Genomic DNA, 26064 nt, shown 5'->3' with positions numbered 1-26064 from the left:
TGGAAGACAGTTTGGCGATTCCTCAGAGATCTAGAACTAGAAACACCATTTGACCCAGCAATCCCATTATTGGCTGTATACCCAAAGGATGATAAATTATTCTACTGTAAACACACATGCACACATATGTTTACTGAGGCACTATTCACAATAGCAAAGACTTGGAACCAACCAAAATATCCATCAATGATAGACTGGATAAAGAAAATGTGACACATATACACTATGGCATACTCTGCAGCTGTAAAAAAAGGATGATTTCATGTCCTTTGCAGGGACATGGATGAAGCTGGAAACATCATTCTCAGCAAACTAACACAAGAACAGAAAACCAAACACTGCATGTTCTCACTCATAAGTGGGAGTTGAACAAAGAACACATGGACACAGGGAGGGGAACATCACACACCAGGGCCTTTCGTGGGATTGGGGGCTGGGGGAGAGACAGCATTAGGAGAAATACCTAATGTAGGTGATGGGTTGATGGGTGCAGCAAACCACTATGGCACATGTATACCTATTAACAGACCTGCACATTCTGCACATGTACCCCAGAACTTAAAGTGTAATAAAGAGAGAGAGAGAGTATTTCCTGTCCCTTGGAAGGAAATTTCCTGTCCCTTGGAAGACTTGCTTTTAGGATACTGCCACTATGCCATGGAGAACATAAGATGTTCTCTAGAGATTCTCATTTGGAGAGGAAGTGAGGCTCCTGAATGACCGTTATGGCTGAGTTACCAACTGACAGCATCCATCAACCACATCTGCAAGCTGTCTTGAAAATTATACCTGTAGCCCCAGTTGAATTTCCTCAGCTGACCTGATTGACATAGACAGAGATGAGATTTTCACACTGGGCCCTGCCCAAAGTTCAGTTTCAGGAACAAGATAAATTATTTTGTTTTTAGCCATGAAAGTTTAACAGGACAGTTTGTAATGAAGAAACAAATAATAACAAATGATCTATCAAGCTAGAGAAAGATCCCATTTCATTTTGCCTTGCTTCACTAGTATTGCAAAGGGAAAGTGAGAAAGAAAAAGAAAGACAGAGAGAGGGAGAGAAAGAGAAAATTGAGAGAAAAAGAGAGAGACTCCAAACAAAATGATTATGTCTCAAAAGAAAAAAATTTTCATCTATTTGTCTAACACACACACACGCGCACACAAAAAGACACACACACCTCTATTGCTTGGTATCCCACCCTATTTTGTATCCCTGAGGATTTATTTGAGTCCTTGAGAAAGCCCCTTATGAACATTAGAGCTCCTCTTAGGGTTAGTGGGGAACGGGTATAACTGAGCTTTCCCTATAGACTGGAGTAAATGTGCTAAGCCAGAATGTCTTCTTCCTCCTCCTCCTCTTCCTCATCTTTCTCCTCTCCTCCTCCTCTTCTAAATTTAAATAGTCTATATATGATTTTTATTTCTTATGTAATTGAGTTCCTAAATGTGTCCCAGGCTTAGTTTCTTCACACTCTTAAAAACCCACGCTTTCAGAAATCCTTAGGTTCTGCAGTCCCCTAGTCTTGGCTGGATATCTTCTTGTGCTATTTGCTATTTTTATGGCATTTGTCATTTACTAGCTGAATTAGTTCATTTCCTCACTGCCATGAAGAAAAACTGAAGACTGGTAATTTATAAGGAAAATAGATTTAATTGACTCGTAATTCCACTGGCTGTTAAGGAAGCATGATGCTGACATCTGCTCAGCTTTTGGGGAGGCCTCAGGTAATTTACAATCATGGCAGAAGGCAAAGGGGGAACAGCCCTTCACCTGGCTGCAGAAAGAGCAAGAGAGAGAGATGGGAAAGGTGCACAAACTTTTAAACAACCAAAGTCATGAAAACTCAATCACAAGACAGCACCAAGGGAATGGTGCTATTCCATTTATGAGAATTCCACTTCCATAATTTAATCACCTCCCACCAGGCCCCACTTCCAGTACTGGGGATTAGAATTCGACATGAGATTTGATGGGGTCAAAGATCCAAACCATATCATTAACCTTTTCTGTGAATCAGGTTTTAAAAAAAAACCTGTTAATAATGGCACCTATAATTTGCTGTAAGGATTTGATAAATTAAAATTATTTGTCAATAACAAAAATGTCCATGAAAAACTTGACTGAAAGTTAAATAAAATCCTTCTAAAGCTTCCAGTAAGCATCAGTTAATAAAGGGTAGTTTCTGTTTCTCTTACTGTTTTTGTTAAAAACAATATCTTCTACACGTGAGTAATGGGAAAATGGGACAACAATGTGATTTGTTTCAAATAATTTATTTTTATGCTGGCATTTCCTACTTTAGAATAAATGAAAATATAAATTATTGAATCTGACAATAAATCATATTATTTATAAATAAAAGCAAAATGGAAGATTAATTTGGATTCAGATATTAAGAAGACTGAATAACTGATATGAAATATTCCTACACACTAGTTTTAAAATGATGTCCTACAAGCAACTTTAAGGGTTTTTTGAAATGACATGTTTATGGTAGACAAATGTATCATATGCTCTTATGAATATTCAATATGTCGGCAAAAGATCCAACTCTAAATTTTCATGTTAAAGTCAGCTTCCTAAGACCACTCTATGCATAACTGTGTTACACAGGTTTCCCGGAACAGACCTTGAAGTGGAGGATTGCAGGCAGAATCTTTGTTGTGGAGTGCTCTTGAGATACACACCTGTAAAGAAGAGAGAAATGCAGGATTAGACAGAGGGGGAAGCTGCCAAACAATAAGGTGACAATGGAGGATTCTGCTGCTTCTATAAACAGCTCTGGACTTAAAATGAGCCTTCACATTGTTCCAAATTGAGTTATAAGAGTTCAACTTTGATATTCCCACCATAGGACAACAATGGACCTCAGGATGCATCCACACAATGGGCATACTCTTGACTATGCAGTTTCCTGTGGTTGAGGGCAATTCCTAATTGAGTGATGAAGCTGTAAATGGTTTTCCTCATAAACTGGGAAATGGTTTTCTTGGAGGCCCCAAAGAGGAAAACTGACAGAGTATCACAATAACAGCTACAATATCCTAGATCTAAAACAATTTTAAAGCATTTATTAGAATATAATAGATCATTTATTCTTTCAAAACACGTTTACAAAAACGTGTTTTGAAAACATTAAATATCTTTGATATAGTTTAGTAGGAAAATACTCAAAATCAAAATTGTAAAAACAATGTGTTTCTTATACAATTAAACTGCATTTGAAGTAGATGGCAATGTAATACAAATCTTGAAAAGTTTTTTTCTAAAACAAGGGTCCCAATGATGTACTATACCGTAATTAACACTGAAATTCTGGGAACTACTTTATCATTTCCAGTCACCATAGTTGCAAAGCTGGGAAGTAAACACTGTACATAAGATGATTGATTTCCCCTGGAATACAACAGGCTGAAGTTCCCTTCATTATACAAATTAATAAAATTCAAACTATATAAAATATGTATTAGTTGTTGATGATTAATTCATCTATATCAGGGTACCAAAGGTCTGGGCTACTTAAACCGTGTACATTCAAAATTCTAGATTGGGAAAAATTGTAAGGAAAACCTGAAGCTTTCATATAGTGTGAAAAATATTCAGCACATATGGATAATTTTTGATGTTTGAAATAAGCAGAAGGATCTCTAATAGAGATGACTTTATGACATTATTTAGGAACAGCATAAAAATAAACATTTTAAAGTGCTGTTATATAAAGATAAAACAACAGTTATTTCTCTATGTTTTGAAAGCTAAAACTAAATAAATGATAGTAGGAGCAGAAGTGCTTTGTGTTACAAGTGCTTCTCAAGCACTTAATTAATACCTTTAATGGTGGAGGGAAAAATACTGCTTCAACAATATAAAGATATAGCAGTTCAAAGTGGCAACCAAGCAAGATGTTACTTTGAAATGCCCTGCTTTAACAGTATACCTGGGGACTCTGCATTCTCCTCTAAACTGGGTTTAATATAAAGGAAATCCCACCACAGCTGTCTTCAAGCTTTCTAGTAAAATGGCCCTCCAGAAAGATGACCTTTGGTGTTAACCCCTGTCAAAATGACAGCTCGCCAAATGGAGAAGTCAAATCCCAGAAAAAAACAATAGAAAGTTTCATAGAAGTTAGCGGAAAAAATAAAATTTTGGGTGTTAAATGATTCTCACATATTGAATATCATTTTACTTCTTTTCTCCAACAAATCCATTCACCAGTATCATTAAAATTTATGACTTTTATTGTGGTACAATGCTATCCTTTCATAAATGTACTTCAATGAAGTAGGATTACTCCTGTGTATTATTACTATGGATACTATAGTCATGCTTTCTTTGTGCTCAAGTTGCCATGAGCTAAAGCCTTATTTAAAAAGGTAGATCTATTTCTAGGTATCTCTACTCCTATATTTTATCAAATATGTATGTATGTATGTATGTATCACAATATCTAAATATTAGCAAGCTTATGAGACAGTGATATTGATAACAATATCTTCAGTAGAATTAAGATTTATCTTCTTTGAGATCAGAAAATAAAACCATGTTAGATTTAGCTTAGAACATGCATACCTAAAAAAGATTGCTTAAATTAGCTTATAAGTGAGAACTGTGGTAAGTATGTTAAGCAAACAACTTACTGGATGTTATTTCTTCCATTCTGTGTACTCTTAACTACCACACATCATAAAGTCCTAAGAATCTAGTTTGGGAAAGTACAATAGAAGACTGAAGCAATTATTTAGATAATTTAATCTAAAAAAACCCATCATTGTGCCAATTCTTTGCTATTTCAAGGATAATAAGATCAATGTTTTCCATGATTATTGTTAGTATTATTTTATCATTAATTTTCATTAATTTATCATTTATTGAATACTTTCTTGACAATATCGATATATCTTAAAATCCTCCTAAATTTCACACGTGTAAATTCTGGATATTACTAAGCTGACCTAAACTACATATCTCCGAAAAGAAAAACTAAGGTGACGATACAGTTAAAACCAAATTTTAGTTTCAGATTCTAAGTAAATAATGTATAAATTTGAAAAATAGCTATGTTCTTATATAATTATAAAATAAAAATGTTATTTCTATCTAAATTAAATATACAATGTATTAATCTAGATTAATGAACATGCTCCAAATACTTTGAACCAAATTACTATTTCCCATCTATTACAACATATGATTCCCATGTATTACAACATACGATCTTTACTACTTTGTACATAAGTGTATTATTGAAATGTAACTATTATGTCTCCTTATATTTTCTTTGTAACATTTAAAACATTCTCATTATTTTAAAGAAATGTATATGCTAATACTTATGAAAAGGCTTTTCTGTGCCTGAGATTTCTATAACTGTGAAAAGCATAAGGGAGAATTTCCTTTCCAAAAACATAGACATTAATGAAGTTGTTTTCTGAGGCCTGTTCTTCGTAACTGTTTTCTAGGTGATGGACTATTTATCAACTTGCTCCATAATCCGTTTGGAGTTAAAGAGGACCACAGAAACTGCACCTCCAGGTGTCACAGGTTACAAAACTAATAACTAAAAAAAATTAAAAAACTTATCTCAGATTCCCTCCTGGAGTCTACTGCCTTGTTTATACAGTTGGAGGACAAAGTCAGCCACTGCCTGAATTCATATTCTGCACTATGCGATTCAGGAAACAGTGAGTCCAAGCATTTCTTACTCTTAAAATTGTGTTCAATGTTTGCAGTTACTTTCCTATCCCTGATATTATCAGGAAAGGGGCTGCAATTTCCTTTCTACTTCTCTGAGTCAACTGCAGAGTCTCAGATGTTTTCACAGTTGAGACAAGAGAACAAGCAGCACCAATGAAACCACGGGGTTCTATGGAGGCATCATGGTGTAGTGAGTAGAAGCATGCTGCTCTAGCTGTATCTCACTGGGTTCAAATCCTGCCTACACGGCATATGGTGCATTAACAGCCAGCTGACCGCAAGAATTTCTATGCTGGTAAAACAGGTTTATAATAACGCCAGTTAATCTAAAGATGATTTAAGTGAAGACTATTTGGTATTTTTCAAGGACTCAATAATCACTAACTGTGATCATGATCTTCCCCTTACCTACTTTCAATAAGTAAATAATTTACATTTATTAAACAAAATAAATTTAATCTTGCTTTTCTGAAACAACACAATTCTATTTCAATTTTCTTTACATAGAGGGAGGATCTCACCGCAGATAAAGATGTATGTATATTTTTTCTCCACTCAAAATTATGCTGAGACTCAAAAACAGAAATATCTAGTATGATATCAATTCATATACCAGTTATGTTTAGAGGGAGTTGGGCTAAACATACAGCATTCATTTAAAATGAAGGCCTCCCGTCATACTTTGCTGATGGTATTTAAGTATTGAAAGCCAACTTTTTCTGCCTGCTTACTATTATGTCATAGTAGCATGATTTCCCAGATGGCAGAAACTTTGCCTTTTTGTACATAGCTAGGCATTTGATGCTTGTAACAGTGACTTCTCAATAATTATGCATTGCCAGGAAAGATAATTACTTTAAAAATTTATTTAGGAAATTATTTAGCAAATAGTAAATAAATAGTACTAGTTGGTTGCTATTATTTCTGAATATCTTCAGTTTCCCTCAATTTTCTCATCTGATAAATGGAGATACATATTTCACAGCAGCATTGTGAGAGACAATAGAGTCAATATAGATAAAATTCTCCAAAGACCAAAACTTTATCTAGCTCATATGTTTTGCATGAGTATTCATTTTTTTAATTACTGTATCTTTTTAACTCATTATGACTAAAATTAAGTATTTTTTTTCTCTTTCAAGACCTTATGCTTCTCCTATGTTTCCAGTATGCTGGACATCAGGTGTGGGTAATAATAGTACCATGCTTTTCCTTTGGAGACTCCAAATCCTCAGTCCAAATGACTTTATTCCACCTCTAACTCCACAGATGCCATGAAATCCAGACCTCAGTACAGACAGTGACTTCCACGAACTTAGCTAAAATTTTTGGACCAAGTTTACTCCTTCTGGATTCTAAATGGATAGGGTAATGTTGCTGTCTCATGAAGCACCTTCTGAGCCTACTGAAGCAGAAGCCGATGTTGAGGCAGAACTGAAAGATGCGGAGGCAGAGTCCGGATAACACTGTCTGAACACCTGAAAAGATGTTGAACACTGATGAATTTTACTGTTCTGTTTTAGCCCAAGGTCAGTAAGCATCTTCTGTAAAGGGCTAGATTGCAAATATTTTACGTTTTATGGAACGTAAGGTTTGAGTGCAACTATTAAGCTCCAGTGATGGATATGGCTGTGTTGCAATGAAACTTGATTTACAGAAACAGATGGCAAGATCAATTTGGCCATGGATCATAGCTCATTGACTCCTGCCTTTTCCTGACAAAGTAGAGTTTCTTTACCTGGCAACCAAAGCAGTTAGTGTTAACTAATACCCCCTGTATCAGGCACTGGGTTAACAAATTTTTAAGCCAAAAATTTGAAAACTAATCATTTGTACCTTTTCTCTGTTCCCTTGCAGCATAAATACAACATCAGGAAGTATGTTTCTCTCAAATGATTCCTTGGTCTATTTACTCTTTCCATTCCCACCTATAACCTGTTATTTCAAATCACAATCATTTCCTGCTTAACATTCTATAAAAACTTTTTACATATTCGTTTGAGTCCAGGATTCCTTTCAATTCTTTTTCACACGGAAGGTCTTATTGTGCTATCCTACCTTGTTTTAACCTGAATTGACTCTCCCTTAGCTGAGAGAGCCAGACAAACTCCATTTTGGCTCCTTCACTTGCAGCCTCTTACCCAACCCCCTTCCTCAAGGACTTAACTTGTGCAAACTGACTCCCAGAACATCAAAGAACTCAATTAGCTGATAAGATACTGTGGCACGCTATATCTGCAGTTCCCAGGAATTCGCCCGGTTGATAGAACCCAAAGCCCCCACATCTATCACCTTGTGATGGATTTAAAGCCCCTGCACCTGGAACTGTTTGTTTTCCCGTAACCATTTGTCCTTTTGACTTTTTTGCCTGTTTTACTTCTGTAAGATTGCTTCAGCTAAGCTCCCCCTCCCCTTTCTAAACCAAAGTATGAAAGAAAATCTAGCCCCTTCTCTGGGGCCAAGACAATTTTGAGCACTAGCGGTCTCTCGGTTGCCGGATAATAAAGGACTCCTGAAATCGTCTCACAGCGTGGCGTTTCTCTACAACTCGCTCGGTTACGACATTATGATATTTCCACAATACATATATTGGCATGCCGTGGTCATATCCAGCGGATTGTTTATGAACCTCTGACATAGATAATGTCTCCTGTCATAAAATGCATATTATCTGACTTGTTTATTAAATTGTATCTTTTGTTTCTAGAATATAAATTATGTGAGGATCAGAGCAATTTTTTTTGTTTACAGTTTTCTTCAATTGTCTATACATGTGGTTGATATAATGTGAATAACCCATATGTATTTCTAAAAAGAAGGCCAAATGACTCAGCAGGGAAATTAAATATAAAAATAATGCATTATTTTTCTGAATCAATACAGACTTAAACCATATAATAAACTTCTGCTTTTAGAAAACCATTAAGGTCTATAGCACATATTTACTATTCTATGGTAATCTCTTAGATTTATCTCGCACCAACATACTAAAATTTTAACGGAATAAAAACACAAAAGAGGTTTTCAAAAAATATTATTTTCATATACCTAGTTTTCCAATTGTCTTTCTATTCCTGTTGGCTCTTAAAATTTACTTATTATTCAATGGCCAGTTCAAGTACAGATTCTCATTGTCTTTCTAATTTATTTCCTGTAGGGCTAGTTTGTTATTTTAGACCCATTTTCTGTATCACACATTTTTATAGTTCATATTGTATGTCAATTAAATTGTTGCAGATTCTTCCTATGTGCATGTCTTTGATGCACATGTACAATGAATGTTCCCAGAAAGTATTAATAAAGAACACATTTTCACCTCTTTTTAAATCACCAATTTCAGTACAAAGCAGTGTACACAGAAGATATTCACTAAATTCTTACTAAATGAGTGAATTTCATAGGAAACTGGAAAATGGATGATCATAAAATTACATCTGGAAGGAAATCAAGCCCAGAAAATTTATCTGATGACTGCACACACAATTTTTGCTAACATTATGCTGAAGGAAACAAGTGTATTACAATAACATGAAACATAGCAGATGGTTGGTTTACACTTCACATCATTCACTTGGTATTTTGGTGTGGAGAAATAATATTTGATCAAAACTTAATAGCATTTAAAATTGTCTTTATTTGATCTTTATTCTAACTAGTGATATGGATCACACAAAAGGTGTTTAGGCTCTTTCTTCTATGGCATGAGAATATTTTTAAAAATATATTTAGCTACTCAAAAAGTACAATGATATAAACAGGATATGGAAAACTCAGGAGAAAAACAGGAATTATAATTAATGACATAATATACACCAAAAATGAAGTGCCAATCTCAAATCATTTTTTAAAATGTGTGGTCTGAGATATTCAAAACTGACTCTAGAAGAAATCAATACTAAAATATTTGTCATACAAATAATTAATGAGAAGGTTATCAAAGAATTTCATCAAAGAATTCCTCTAATAAAGTCCCTGGGCCCAGAACTCATAGTTCAGAAAGGAAAAGAAAGAATGCATAATTTCCTTAATATATAAATTGATTCAAAACAAAAACACAAAAAAACCTAGAAATTACTCATATAAAACTAGCATAACCTCAAAAATAAGTGTACCTGAGTATGCTTATGCACACATATGAGGGCATATGTGTATGTGTGTGTGTGCACACCTCACATGTGTATGCACTACACACACAAGGTGAATTCTATTTAAAAACATAAATGCAGTGTATCTAGTAACAGAAAATAGCAGAAATTAAATCAACAAGTAATTATCTCAGGGATGTAAGATTCTCATTACTATATACATATCATAGATGTATGTGATCTGTGATCTGTGATCATTTGACTGGGGGCACAAAAACAAATGCTTAAATATTTCAGCATAATACAGCACTTACATCTGTGTGGTATAAATAATATTGAATAATATCATTGATTTGAAAGACCAAATTTGGCTGGAAGCAGTGGCTCACGCCTGTAATCCCAGCACTTTGGGAGGCCGAGACGGGTGGATCACAAGGTCAGGAGTTCGAGACCATCCCGGCTAACACCATGAAACCCCATCTCTACTAAAAATACAAAAAATTAGCCAGGCGTGTGGCGGGCACCTGTAGTCCCAGCTGCTCGGGAGGCTAAGGCAGGAGAATGGTGTGAACCCGGGGGGTGGCGCTTACAGTGAGCCGAGATGGCACCACTGCACCCTAGCCTGGGTGACAGAGCGAGACTCTGTCTCAAAAAAAAAAAAAAAAAAAAGAAGACCAAATTTAACAAAATCTGAACTATAGTGCATATAATTAGTCCTCCTCTTTCATTATTTAATTTTGGTATTCCATCATTATTGTCTGGTTTGAATTAACATGGTTATCATATGTTTAGATAAATATCATATTTCTGTAAGTATAGGCACGGATCCTTAAATCGGTAAAACATTTTACTCTTTTTAAATGTTTCTTTGTAATTCCCACTTCCACCCATCTAGTCTTCCATATAAACTTTAGAAAGAAATTACTAGGTTTCCAAAAGTATCCTAGATGGAACAGACTGATATTGATGTGAATTAATAGTAAAGGCCAGGCATGGAGGCTCATGCCTATGATCCCAGCAATTTGGGAGGCTGAGACAGGAGGATCACTTGAAGTCAGAAGTTTGAAACAATCCTGGCCAAATGGTGGATCTACTAAAAATACAAAAATTAGCTGGGTGTGGTGGCACGTGCCTGTAGTCCTAGCTACTCGGGAGGATGAGGCAGGAGAATCGCTTGAACCCGGGAGGCAGAGGTTGCAGTGAGCTGAGATGGTGCCACTGCAGGCTAGCCTGGCGAGAAAAAAAAAAAAAAGAGAGAGAGACTGGAAAAAATTGAGGTCTTTAAATATTGACTTATGCCACACATTAAAAGCAATTCTCTAATTTTTTTCTTTTACATAGTTCATCAAATTTTAATAGATTATATTCCATATTCCAATATATTTATTCCTAATTTATTCCTAGGCCATTTGCATGTAGACATAAATATCCTCTGTAAAATGAATTTCTTATATAATTTTCATTTTTCTTTTGATAATGTATAAGAAAGATGTTATTTGTTTTATGCTGACCTTACAATTAACCATGTTCTATACATTCTTATTAGTTCTTTTTTTTTTTTTTTTTTTGAGACAGAGCCTGGCTCTGTTGCCCCAGGTGGAGTGCAGTGGCGTGATCTCGGCTCACTGCAACCTCTGCCTCCCGGGTCCAAGCAGTTCTCTGCCTCAGCATCCAGAGTAGATGGGATTACAAGCACCCACCATCATGCCTGGCTAATTTTTGTATTTTTAGTAAAGACAAGGTTTCACTATCTTGGCCAAGCTAGTCTTGAACTCATGACCTCATGATCCACCTGCCTCGGCCTCCCAAAGTGCTGAGATTACAGGCTTGAGCCACTATGCCCGGCCTAGTTCTTTTTATCTTAACCATATCATTATGACTTCTTCAATACATAAGAATCTAGATTCTTTCTGCTTGATATTCACTTTTTCATGTATTTTCTAGTTTTATTGCTCTTATTTTATTGAAAATCATCTCAAATTTTGCATTTAAAATTAATTATAACAGGCATCCTAGTTTCCAAAATAAAAGATATCTTTCTAATGTTTTGCTTTAAACATAATATACAATATATTTCTCATAGATGTGCTCTACCCAAACAAGAACTTTCAATCTTATGGTTTCTAAGAATTATTATTAAAATTTGGAGTAAATATTTATTTTTTAGTGTATTTAAAACTGTGGAGGTAACTGTATAATCCTTCTTCCTTAATCTTTTAATATGACATGTTTACATAAGTTTTTTAAAGTTGTATTATCCTTGAGTTCCTGATGTAAGTGTTTTTGTAATAGAGTAAAAGCCTTACTGAATTTAAAATTTTCATTTTGGCGTAATTTCCAACTTACAGAAAAGGTGACTTCATAATACCAATAATCAGTATGTATCAAAAGTCCCCAACTGTAGCATTATACTATAATTGTTTATCATTGTCTTTTTCCTTAAAAGACTCAGACGTTGTGTTCCTTCAAGGCATTCTCTTAAAGTTGTACTTGAATCAAATAAAAAATTCACAGGGAAGTTGGAAAACCCTTCATACTGAAAAATAATGATACTACTATATATCACAATTTGTGGGATGCAAGCATAGTAGTATTTAAAAATATTTACAGTCTGGTGTATTGATCCTAAAAAAGATAATGCAAAATCAATTATCTAAACATCCACAATAAGCTACAAAAACAGATTACATTAAAACTAAAGGAAGAAGAAGAATGGCAAGAGCAAATATAAAAGTAGAAATTAAGGACAGAGAAAAATACAAAGAAAAATTTTTCTGTGAAAGATTAATATATTTGTTTGACACATGGTAAATCTAATAACAAAACACATATACACACACCAATATAAGGAATTTTTAAAACAGCATTAATTACAGAATGTACAGAGGTGTATGGTTTATTTCCTAGATAGCTTGTGTTTTTCTAAGTGTCTCATTTTTATTTATTTCTAACTTAATATGCTTCGTGATCAGAGAATGTACTTTCTATGATATAAAAAGTTCAAATATATTGAGACGATGTAAAACTCATCATATATTCTATCTTGTTAAATGTTTGGTAATATTTACCAATTGAAAAATATATATATTTTGTTAATTGGTTATAAATGTCAAATATTTATTTCTGTTTTATTTTTTAACTCTTCTTTTTTCATACTCATATCTTATTCATTTGATCAAGTGGTGATGGAAAGATGTTAAATTGTCTTTATTTTATTTTAATAGTTTTTAAAGGGAAGAGGTGGTTTTTGGTTACATGATTAAGTTATTTAGTAATGGTTTCTGAGATTTTGATGCACCCATCACCCAAGCAGTGTACACTGTACACAATGTGCAGTCTCCTTCACCCTCCTACCACCCTTCCCTTCAAGTCCCCAAAGTCCATTACATCATTCTTAGAATTTTGTGTCCTCATAGCTTAGCTCCCATTTATAAGTAAGAACATGCAATTGTATGATTTTCCACTCCCGAGTTACTTCACTTAGAATAATGCAGGTTGCTGCAAATGCCATTATTTCATATTTTTTTCTTTTCTTTTCTTTTCTTTTTTGGAGACAAAGTTTCACTCTTGTTGCCCAAGCTGGAGCATAATGGCACGATCTCGGCTCACTGCAACCTCTGCCTCCCAGTTTCAAGTGATTCTCCTGCCTCAGCCTCCTGAGTAGCTGGTCTTACAGGTGTCTGCCGCCACGCCCAGCTAATTTTTGTATATTTAGTAGAGACGGGGTTTCACCATGTTGACCGGGCTGGTCTTGAACTCCTGACCTCAGATGATCCTCCTGCTTCGGTCTCCCAAAGTGCTGGGATTACAGGCATGAGCTACTGTGCCCAGCCTATTATTTTATTTCTTTTTATGGCTGGGTAGTATTCCATGCCACATTTTACCTATTCATTGGTTGATGGGCATTTCGATTGGTTCCATATTTTTACAATTGCGAACTGTGCTGTTATAAACATGCACGTGCGTGTCTTCTTCATATGACATCTTTTCCTCTAGGTAGATACCCAGTAGTGGGATTGCTGGATCAAATGGAGGTTCTACTTTTAGTTCTCTAAGGAACCTCCATACTGTTTTCCACAGTGGTTATACTAGTTTACATTCCCACCATTAATGCAAAAGTGTTCCCTTTTCACCACATCCATGTCAATATCTATTATATTTTGATTTTCAAAGTATGGCCATTCTTGCAAGAATAAGGTGGTATCTCATTGTGTTTTTAACTTGCATTTCCCTGATAATTAGTGATGCTGAGTGTCTTTTCATATATTTGTTGACCATTTGTATATCTTAAGAATTTTCTATTCATGTCCTTAGCCCACTTTTTGATGGAATTTTTTTTTTTGTCTTGCTGATTTGTTTGAGTTCCTTGTGGATTCTTGATATGAGTCTTTGTCAGATGTATAGATTGCAAAAATTTTCTCCTACTGTACATGTTGTCTGTTTGATGATTATTTCTTTTGGTGTGCAGAAGCTTTTTAGTCTAATTATGTTCAATCTATTTATCTTTGTTTTTGTTGTGTTTGATTTTGGTTTCCTGGTCATGAAGAACCAAGCCGATGTTTTCACTGTTTTTTCCAATGTTAGCTTGTAGAATTTTTATGGTTTATGATCTTAGATTTAAGTCTTCGATCCATCTTGAGTGGATTTTTGTATAAGATGAGAGATGAGAATTCAGTTTCAATCTTCTTCATGTGGCTTTCCAAATATTCCATTACCATATGGAATATGTCTTTTCCAAACTTTATGTTTTTGTTTGCTTTGTTGAAGATCCGTTGGCTGCTAAGTGTTTGGTTTCATTTCTGGGTTCTCTATTCTGTTTCATAGGTCTATGTACCTATTTTTATACCAGTACGATGTTGTTTTGGTAAGGATAGTCTTGTAAAATAGTTTGAAGTCGGGTAATGTGATACATCCAGATTTATTATTTTTGTTTGGTCTTGCTTTGGCTAGGCAGGCTCTTTTTTTGGTTCTATACGAATTTGGGGATTTTTTTTCTAGTTTTGTGAAGACTGATGATGGTATTTTGATGAGAATTACATTGAATCTGTATATTGCTTTGGACAATATGGTCATTTTCACAATAATGATTCTACCCGTCCATTAGCATGAGATGTGTTATCTATTTGTTTCTTTCGTCAGTGATATCTCAGCAGTGTTTTGCAGTTTTCCTTGAAGAGATCTTTCACCTCCTTGGCTTTGTATGTTCCTAAGAGATACAGTTGCAGTTTGCAGTTGTTGTAAAAGGGATTAAGTTCTTGATTTGATTCTCGGGTTGGTTGTTGTTGGTGTATAGCAATGCTAATGATTTGTATATATTGATTTTTTGTGTCCTGAAACTTAACTGAATTTATCAGATCTAGGAGCTCTTTAGATGAGTCTTTAGAGTTATATAGATACACAATTACATCACTGGAAATCAGTGACAGTTTGACCTCCTCTTTACTGACTTGGATGCCCTTTATTTCTTTCTTTTGTCTGATTGCTCTGGCTAGGACTTCCAGAACTATGGTTAATAGATGTGGTAAGTGGGCATCATATTCTCATGGGGAATGCTTTTAAAATTGCCCTGTTCAGTATGATGTTGGTTGTGGGTTTGTTATAGATGGCTTGTATCACCTTGAGGTACGCACCTTCTATGCCAATTTTGCTGAGAATTTTAACCATAAAGGGATTCTGAATTTTGCCAAATGCTTTTTCTGTGTCTGAGATGATCACATAATTTTTGTTTTTAATTATGTTTATGTGATGTACACATTTATGACTTGTGTATGTTAAACCATCCCTGCATCCCTGGTATAAACCCCACTTGAAATCTTTAGATTATGAATTTGTCTGTTCTTTTTTAGCTATGTAAAATTTTACTTTATATAATTTGAAGTTATATTATTAAGAGCATATGCATTTCAAATTGTTTTGTCTTTTAAATGAATCAATTATTTTATCATTATAAAATGTTTGTCTTTCTCTTTTGTACTGTTTTTCCTGTGAAGTCTACTTTGGCTGGTATTCACATTAGAATTCATATGTTTTTATAACACTGGAACTTATTGCAGACACATGGCATAATAAGGACTAGGTTTGTACTCTTGCCTTAAATAAACTAAGAAATTTTTGATAAAATATACATATCAATGGTCTTCAGACAGTGAACATCAGATAGTATAGGACAGTGACCTCGAGACAGGGAAAACGAAGGTATGAACTAAATCATCCATCCATCTTACTGCCTTTGTTGGACACAGAACAATTTTTCTGAGATTGAGTCAATAGAAGTATAATCACAAATACAAGCAGATGGATATAGCACATTGAAGAGATACTAAATTTTTTATGCACAAGAAACTATCAAAATGAGATAAATTTACATTTAAATCTTTAATTCATCTTGAGTCAATTTTTTGTATATGATGTAAAGAAGGGGTCAGTTTCAATTTTCTATGTGGCTAGCCTCATATCCCAGCATCGATTATTTAATAGGGAGACCTTTCCCCATTACTTGGTTTCATCTGGTTTGTCAAAGATCACATGTTTGTAGATGTATGGTGTTATTTCCAAGTTCTCTATTCTGTTCCTCTGGTTTATGTGTCTGTTCTTGTACAAAAACCATGCTGTCTGGCTTACTGTAGTCCTGTAATATAGTTCGAAGTTGAGTAGTGTGATGCCTCCAGCTTTGTTCTTTTTGCTTAGGATTGCCTTGGCTATTTGGGCTTTTTTATGGTTCCATATGAATTTTAAAGCAGATTTTTCTAGTTCTGTGAAGGTGGTCAGTAGTAGTATAATGGGAATAGCATTGAGTCTATAAATTGTTTTGGGCAGTATGGCCATTTTAACAATATTGATTCTTCTTATCCATGAACATGGAACGTTTTTCATATTTGTTTGTGTCATCTCTGATTTCCTTGGGCAGTGGTTTGTGGACTGTAAAAACTTTGGAAGACCACCTAGGCTATACTACTTAGAACATAGGCATGGGCAAAGATTTCACGATAAAAACACCAAAAGCAATTATGACAAAAGCAAAAGTTGACAAATGGGATCTGATTAAATTAAAGAGCTTCTGCACAGCAAAAAGAAAAATAAACTATCACCAGAAGAAACAGATACCTACAGATGGATAAAATTTTGGCAAAATATGCCTCTGACAAAAGTCTAACATCCAGCATCTACAAGTAACTTAACCAAATTTACAAGAAAAAAACAAGGCCATTAAAAAGTGGGCAAAGGACATGAAGAGACACTTCTCAAAAGATGACATACATGTGGTCAACAAGCATATTAAAAAAGTTCAACATCGCTGATCATTAGAGAAATGTAAATCAAAACCACAGTAAGATGCCAACTCATGCCAGTAAGAATGGCTATTACTAAAAAGTTAAAAAGCAGATGCTTGTGAGATTGTGGGGAAAAGGGAACACTTTACACGGTTGGTGGGAGTGTAAATTAATTCAACCATTGTGGAAGACAGTGTGGTAATTCCTCAAAGACCTAAAGACAGAATTACCATTCGACACAGCAATCCCATTAATGGGTATATGCCTAAAGGATTATAAATTGTTCTATTGCGAAGACACATGCATGCATATGTTCCTCACAGCACTATTCACAATAGCAAATACATGGAATTAATCCATATGCCCATCAATGATAGACTGGATAAAGAAAACGTGGTGGTACATATACACCATGGAATACCATGCAGCCACAAAAAAAAAAAAAATGTGATAATGTCCTTTGCAGGGACATGGATGGAGTTGGAGGTCATTATTCTAAGCAAACTAAAGCAGGAACAGAAAACCAAATACTGCATGTTCTCACTTTTAATTGGAAGCTAAATGATGAGGATACGGACACATAGAGAGGAACAATACACACTGGGGCCTATCAGAGAGTGGAGGGCTGGGGGAGGGAGAGAAGCAGGAAACATAACTAATGGATACTAGGCTTAATACCTGGGTGATGAAATAATCTGTACAATCAACCCCAATAATGCACGTTTACTTATGTAACAAATCTGCATATCTTACACATGTACCCCAATCTAAAAATAGAAGTTTAACAAGGAAAAAAATGAGTTAAATCATTGGAAAATTCTTTCCAAACAAATTACATATGGCAATGTGTTAAGATCTTCTCACTTTAAAGAGCTCTTTTACTCATCTGACAAGCATTTAGTGTAAGTGTTCTATTCGCTAGGCAATAGGAACTAGAGGCTGGAAAAACAATGGTGAAAAAATGCCCATGCCATTAAGAAATTTGTGTGTGTATATGTGTGTGTGTGTGTATATATACATATACACACACATCATATGTATTTATTAGAACAAATTAAGACATTATTGAACAATGGTGCACATAGCAATTAACAATAACAAAAGGCTAAAATAAAAAATTATTAAAATAATAATAACCCAACAATTTTTAAATTGGGAGGCAATATAAAAAGTTATTGAAGAGATCCAAATGTCAAAATGTGTGTGCGTGTGTTGGGGGGGATAGAGTTATGGGGTAATAAATGTTTATAGATCTTTGTTTCTCTCTTTTTTGTTCTTTGCAATCAAACTTAAGTTTTCTTCAGTTTAAAATCACTTGTTACAATGATATTCTTTAGCCTCATGGTAATCAGGAAACAAAATTCAGTAACAGACACCCTAAAAATAATAGACACGTAAAAAGCAAGAAATTAAATCACACTCCCAGAGAAAATTACCTCACTATAAATACAGACAGGAAAAAAGGGAAGGAGGGAGGAAAGGAAAGGAAGAAAGAACGAAGGAGAGAGAGAAGAGAAAGAGGAAGAAATGAAGAGAGAAATAACAAAAGAAAAAAGAGAGTAGCAAAACGACCAGAAAACAAGTAAAAGTGGCAGTAGTATGTTTTTACCTGTTAGTAATAATCTTGAATATAAATGAATTAAATTCTCCAATTATGACAGAGTAGCTGAATGGATTTAAAGACAAGATCCAACTATATACTGCCTACAAGAAACTCAGTTCACCTATAAAGACATACATAGACTGAAAATGAAGGGATGGTAAAAGATATCCCATACAAATGGAAACAAAAAAGCAAGAGTAGCTATACTTACGTTAGATAAAATAGAAAGATAATTATATAATGAGAAAGAAATCAATACAGCAGTATCACAATTATAAGTGCAAATGCAACCAACACTCAAGCACCTAAACACAGAAGCAAATATTAACAGACCTTAAAGGACAGATGGACTGCAATACAATAATAGAGTACCTCAAAACTCAACTATAATCAACACTCCACTATCATCAATGAACAGATCATCCAGACGACAAAAAATCATCAGTTAAACTGTAATCTCTACTGAACGGACCTAACATTTACACAGCTTTCCACTCTGCAACTGCACAATGCACATTCTACTGAGTAGCACATGGATTATTTTCCAGGACAGACTATGTGTTAGGCCAAATAACAAGTCACAGCCCTTTTTAAAAACTGAATTCATACCAAGCATCTTTTCTGATCACAGTGGAATAGTACGAGAAATCAGTAACAGGAGGAACTTTAAAAACTGTACAAACATATGGAAATTAAAATACATGTTCATGAACAATGAATAAAGAAATAAAAAAGAAATTAAAAATTTATTGAAATAAATAAAAATAGAAACAACATAACAAAACCTGTGGGATGCAGCAAAAGCAGTTGTAAGAGGAAAAGTGCATAGCTATAAACGCCTACATCAGAAAAGAAAAAAGATCTCAAACAGCCAACCTGACAGTACACCTCAAGTAATGAGAAAAACAAAAAAATCAAATGTTAAAATTAGTAGAAAGAATATCAGAAAGATTAGAACAGAAATTTTACAAATAGAAATACAAAATACAAAATACAAAAAAATACAAACAGTCAATGGAACAAAGAGCTGGGGGGTTTTGAAAAAAAAATCAAAATTGACAGGCTTTAACTAGACTAAGGAGAAAGAAAGCCGAAATAAAATCATAGATAAGGCTCGGCATGGTGCCTCACACCTGGGATCCTAGCACTTTGAGAGGCTGAGGCTGTTTGGATTACTTGAGGTCAGGAGTTCGAAACGAGCCTGGCCAACATGCTGAACTCTCTCTACTAAAAACACAAAAAATTACCTGGGCGTAGTGGCAGGTACCTGTAATCCAGCTACTGAGGAGGCTGAGGGAAGAGAATGGCTTGAACCTAGGAGGTGGAAGTTGCAGTGAGTCAAGATCATGCCACTGCACACCGACCTGGATGACAGAGGGAGACTCTCTATGACATGCTTGAACTTTCTGACTTGTCCTATCTTTCCCTATTTCCTAAATAATTAGTCATTCTACTTTAGGACAAGAATTTGCCATACAAGATCCTTTCTCATGTAACATTTCTTCATAACATTTCTAACATAAACACATCTTCATATCCACAATTTTCTTTGTATCTCTCCTCCTCCCTACTAATTTCTTATGCCCACACAAATCGAAAAAGATCAGGTAATACAAGGCCAAACAGTGGAGCCTTAGATTTTGAGAGGGACCTGTCTGCTTACAGTTCTTGGGATTCCATGAGGAAAAGAGGTTTCTCTTAAAAGAGGGTCTGTGGCACCTTCTGTTTTTCCCATGGAGTCTCAGGCTGTTAGAAATTATCTCAGGTCCTCTCATGTGGGCATCGAGAGTGGCAACAAGACAGACTAGGAAAGTAATTCAGACAACTAAGAAGAAAAAGAAAAACTTAGTACTATCTTTATTGTAAAGACAGATAAACTGAGGCACCATGCAGTTTAAAATTTTATGTTCACCTAGTGTAAGACTCCATAGCTCTCTCTTTTAACCATCCTGTAATTCTGCTGACTCTATGCCTGTCACTGATTCACTTGTGTGGTAGCTCGTGGGCCCCTTAGAGCTTGGAACCTGGGTTTCATTTCCTGCTCTACGGCTATATAATTTAACAATTTTTCTCTGGATTTGTTGGATTCTAACGGTATATATCCCAAATTTTATTAATATTACTGAATATTAATGGAGGCTGTGATATCTTTAGTCTGTAGAAATATTAAACAACCTACAAAGGACTATATGAGGTTAAATAGTATTAATATTTCTATATGCTTTAAAACATTGAGGCAATGTATTGAGAAACACACCTAAGAAACTGCAACCAATCCACTCTGGACAAAAATTTAGACACTATCTCTTCAATAGAAGCTATCTAGTGGCATTTTTACATATCCTTACACATATCAACAGTATTTTACATGCTCATAACCTTAAAAATAGAAAGTGTCAAAATTACAGACCTTATGCATTTCTGTGGGCTTGAAAAATGATACAATATAGATTGTTTCTTTCAAGTAGTCATTAAAATGCATAAACTTCTAGAGTAATCACTAAAAAAAAAGATTTCATACCAAAGGTAGTAATACCAGAAATAAAAAAGGGCTCAACACTGCAGGTTCTTGAAGGCAAAAGTCAATGAAGACTTTGTTTTGGTTGTGAATCTTGGCCTTAAAACATTATCCACATGATCCTCCCTTCCTTTTCCTGTTGCAAAAATGTGATGAACCAGATTTGCTCATGCAGATGACAATACTCTTGAAAATAGTGGCAGAGAAATAAAATGAAAGGAATACAGTTCACTTAATGATCTCATAAATTGGAACTAGTTACCCCTCTGACTCTTGCATAGCTCCAGACTATGTGAGAGAGATGTAGTGGCTGTTTGCTAGCAATATTTTATTTGATGCTTCATTTTTGATTCCTTTAATAACTACTTACAACATACTAACAGGATCATGAAAGCATAGCTATTCAAGTAACCAAATAATTATGCAATCAATGTTTTTCCTCATCTCTAAAGCATAGTAATGGACTGATTATTTTAAGAATACAACTCGGTGACAAGTAGTTTGTGTTTAACTCAGTTTTAGTTTGTTGCTTGTTAAGGCCATTGCTTAGGATAATGAAAACAAGAGGAGGAGAAACAAGAATATAAACAAGAAATAGAAGCAGCAGCATAAGAAAATGAAGAGGAACAAGATGATGATGATTAGAAGAAGAAAAAACAGACTGAAAGAAAGGAAGAACAGGTGCGGGAATTAGAATTATTATGATACCTTATTTCCCCTCCCGATTTATGAAATTTGAAAATATTTCAAGGCTTTTCACAACAAAACCAAGCTAAAAGATACACCAATAGTCACCCCCTAAATTTGGTTAAGAATAAGACAATGTTGCCACTCACACCTGACCCAGGCACCAGCAGGAGGAGGGCACCTCCAGATTCTGCAGGAGAAGGAGCAGGACTCCTCCTTGCCCTGGCTGGGCCTCCACTGCTGCCACCTAGGCCCGCGGTACAGCACCCGCAGCTGCCTCCCCACTTCAGGCCGGGCTGGGCCCGGCGGGCTCCACAGCATTCCCACTCTCACTTCTCGGATCCAAGACTTGCTGCTGCTGCCACCACTAACGCCAATGCCAACACGACCACCGCTGCTGTTGCCCTCAATGCACTGGCCCACCCTACAAGCCTCCTACCACCTGGCCCCCGCAGACACTCTCCTACCTCTCCACCACTCCGGTCAAGTTGCAGTCTGTCTCTGCCACCAACTGCAGCGAGGCGAGCCACAGAACCATGCCATCTGCAGGCTCCAGCCTCCAGCGTGCAACAGATGACTCTTCCATCTCCTAGCTCGAAGCATCTGGGTGGTAAAAGCCAGACGTGCCTAGAACAGGATGCAGAGAGTGGTAATGTTAGAGGCTCACCTTGTCATGCTGGCCACTGGGTGGCAGGGGCTGGTTTCAGCAAACGCACAACTGGGAACTGGGGCGGGTGTGACTGCCTTTGCCAAAACCGGCCCCTGGCTAGGTCCAGCTGGCCAGGAACTGCTGGGTCTACCCTGGCTGCACTCCTTGGTGAGCAGAAGCAGCAGAAATTCAGACCCAGCCAGCTCTCTCCAACCAAGCGCCAGTTCCTGTTTCTGATGCCTCCACCCACAGGGCCCTGTTCCCCCGTGGTGCCCGCTACTCCGTGCCCAGGGGTCCCAGATTGTCTCTGCAACACAGTGAGAGGGTGCAGGCCGGGGAAGCACGGCGGGTGTGGGGGCCTTACTGTGCTCAGGATTCCCAAGGAAACATTGCGCGCCTGCCACGCTCCAGCACGAGCAAACAGAGGTTGCCCTCTAGAATCTAGAGTCTCGGAAGAGGAGGACGGCCCCTTCCTTGGAGGCCACAGCTATCTCTGCCACGTCCGTAGCCCGCTGCCAGAAGCAGCAGTACAGTGCAACCCCCAATAGTGCGCCCCCACCGGCATGCCACAGGGCACGTAAACCTGATAGTGCCCCCAAACTGCCCCATTGCCCCCAGCACTGCAGCCAGGGATAGTGCCCACGACCAGACCTTGCTGGGGGTAGTGACAGCCCAGATAGTGCCCCCAACCCGCCCCCCTGCCATGACAGTGCAGGAGCTAATAGCACCCCTAACCCTCCCCCCAGCTGGCGGTCAGCCCCCTGTAGCACACACAATCACCCCCACCACCAGGCAGTGTAGCCCCCGCCAACTCCACCAACCCACGTCCCCCACACCCCCACAGGGAATGTGACCTTGATAGTGCTCCTATTCAGGGTAGTGCATCCCTGGATAGCTCACCTACCCTGCCACCTTTCTACCATGCTGGCCAAGCTCCAACCTCTGTCACCTCCACCAACCGCAGTGAGGCGAGCCTAGGTCCCACAGGCTCAAGCCTCCAGCTCGGGGTATGTGGCTCCCACTTCCTGTTCTCTAAGCTGAGCTCCCAGCTTCGATTCTGATTGGATGAGAGCAAGTCTTAGGACAACCAATCACAGCATGAAAATAAAGTCCAATCAGAATAGGACTAGAGGTTTTCTCTCATCCAATCAGATATGTAGTCCAGGAACCTCATTTGCATAACCTCATATATAAAGCATGCAGAGGGGGCGTCAGGCCATTCCGGGCTCTTGTGTGGTTGCCTTCTCAGCTCCTCCGTGCCAGGCTTAGAAAACCAGGAGAAGGGGTAGTCACTTGCCACAGCTGGAGGCTGGAGCGTATGGTACCACGGCTCGCCTCGCTGTGGTGGGTGCTGGTGACAGAGACAGCAGCTCGGCTGGAGTGGTAGGAGGGGGTAAATAGTTTTTGGGTAGATGGAGGGATAAAGAGGGTGGTTAGCGGCAAAGGGAAAAGAGAATGGCAAGCAGGAGAGTGAGGAAAAGATGGTTGAAAAAAAGTTTTTGGGTATCTGGGGGGTAAAAAAGGGTGGCATGTAGGAGGAGGAAAGAGAGGGTGGTGGTGGGGGAGACGGGGACAAGTAGGAAGGAGAGAAGGTTTGCAAAAAGACGGTGGGGAGAAACATGGTGAGGAGAACAGAAAGACAGTGGGGAAAGAAAAGATGTGTAAAAAGATCTTGGGTAGATGGAGGTGGAAAAGGGTGCCACGTGGGAGGAAGGAGAAGAGGGTGCAGAGAGGGAGGGGGAAGAGAGAGAAGGTGGTGAGCAGGAGGGAGAGAAGATTTTGTGAAAAGTCGGTGGGGACAAGATGGTGGCGAAATGTTTTTTTCAGTAGATGGAGGAAAAAGAGGGTGGTGATCAGGAGAAGAAAAAAGGGTGGTGAGTAGGAGGAAGAAGAGGGTTTTTCAAAAAGGGTGGGAAGAAAAGACAGTGGGGAGAAAAAACTGGGTTTTTCAAAAAGGGTGGGAAGAAAAGACAGTGGGGAGAAAAAACAGTGGGGGAGAGAAGTTTTTGGGTAGATGGAGAGAAAGGGTGGCGAGCGGGAGAGTGGAAGGAGGATTGGGAAAACGACGATGGAAAAATAGTTTTGGGGTAGATGGAGGGCGACAGGAAGGTGGCATGTAAGAAGAGGGCAGGAATGGGGAAAAGAGGGTGGTGAGCAGGAGCAGGAGAAGGCTTTGCGAAGAGATGGTGAGGGGGAAAGGCAGTGAGGAAGAAAGTTTTTGGGTAGATGGGGTAAAGAGGGTGGTGAGCAGGAGGGACAAAAAGAGGGTGGCAAGCAGAGGGAGACAAGGGTTTGCCAAAAGACCATGAGGAAAAGACAGTGGGGAGAAAAAAGTTTTTCGGTACATGGAGGGGGAAAAGAGGGTGGCAAGTGGGAGAGGGGAAAAGAGGGTGGTAAGCAGGAGAAGGAAAAAGAGGAGGCGAGTGGGAGGGAGACAAGGTTTTGTGAAAAGATGGTGGGCAGAAGAGACAGATGGTGGGGAAAGGAAAGACAGATGGTGGGTAAAATGTGGGTAGATGCAGCGCGAAAAGAGTGTGGCAAGTGGGAGAAAAGAGGGTGGCGAGAGGGAGGAGGGAAAGAGTTGGGAAAAAGACGATGGGGAAAATAGTTTTGGGGTAGATGGAAGGCAAAAGGAGGATGGTAAGGATAGAGGAAAGAAGAGGGCGAGTGGGAAGGGGGAAGGCTTAGTGAAAAGACGGTAGGGAAATTTTTGGGGGTAGATGGAGGAAGAAAGAGGGTGGTGAGCAGGAGTGGGGAGAAGGCATTGTGAAAAGACGGTGGGGAGATGTTTTTGCGTAGATGGAGAAGAGAAAGAGGGTGGCAAGGAGGAGTGGGGGAAAGACGATGGGGAAAACCGTTTTGGGGTAGATGGAGGTTGGAAAAGCGGGCGGTGAGCGGCAGGAATGGGGAGAAGGCTTTGGGAAAATATGAGGGAAAAGTTTTTGGGTAGATGGAGGAACAAAAGGGGAATGAAACCAGAAGGGAGAAAAGGAGGGTGTCCAGTGAGGGGGGAAAAGTTTTTGGGTAGATGGATGGCGAAAAGGGTGGTGAGCAGGAGAGTAGAGAAGGCTTTGCGAAATGACAGTGGGGAAAAATAGTGGGAAAAGTGTTTTGGGGTAGATGGAGGAAGAAAAAGGTGGCGAGAGGGAGAGGGCCAAATGTGGTTGAGAAAAGAAGGTAGGGGACAAAGTTTTTGAGTAGATCTTTTTCTGAGTTTTAAATCAGATTATTTGTATTTTTGCTTTGAGTAGTTTGAGTTCTTTATATATTTTGTGTTATATTAACCCCTTGCCTGATGCATAGTTTGCAAATACTTTCTTCCATTCTCTGGATTGCTGCTTCTATTGATTGCTTTCTCTACTTTGCAGAAGCGTTTAAGTTTAGTGCAATTGCATTTTGTCTGTTTTTGCCTTTTGTTGCTTGTGTTTTTAATGTGTATTTGAAAATCCCTTGTCCTAACCAATTTCACGATTGGTTAACTAACCATAGCTAACATTTTCCTATGTTTTCTTCTCTAGTAGTTTCATAGTTTCATGTCCTACATTTAAATCTT

At 37.5% G+C, this 26064-nt stretch overlaps 1 protein-coding gene across 1 annotated transcript in view; it reads right to left on the bottom strand.

Moving 5' to 3' along the window:
* The window catches only part of LOC129013196 (rootletin-like), a 66686-nt gene extending 43172 nt beyond the window's left edge, over positions 1-23514 (bottom strand). Inside the window, 3 exon segments of the mRNA XM_063652118.1 lie at positions 2634-2691; positions 22330-22489; positions 23416-23514. The gene's annotated coding sequence lies outside the window, so the exon portion shown is untranslated.
* Positions 23515-26064: the final 2550 nt, after the last annotated feature.

The sequence above is a fragment of the Pongo pygmaeus genome, chromosome 15 (genome assembly GCF_028885625.2).
Source record: "Pongo pygmaeus isolate AG05252 chromosome 15, NHGRI_mPonPyg2-v2.0_pri, whole genome shotgun sequence".
Lineage (NCBI taxonomy): Eukaryota > Metazoa > Chordata > Mammalia > Primates > Hominidae > Pongo > Pongo pygmaeus.
This window is presented reverse-complemented; position numbering and strand designations above follow the sequence as displayed.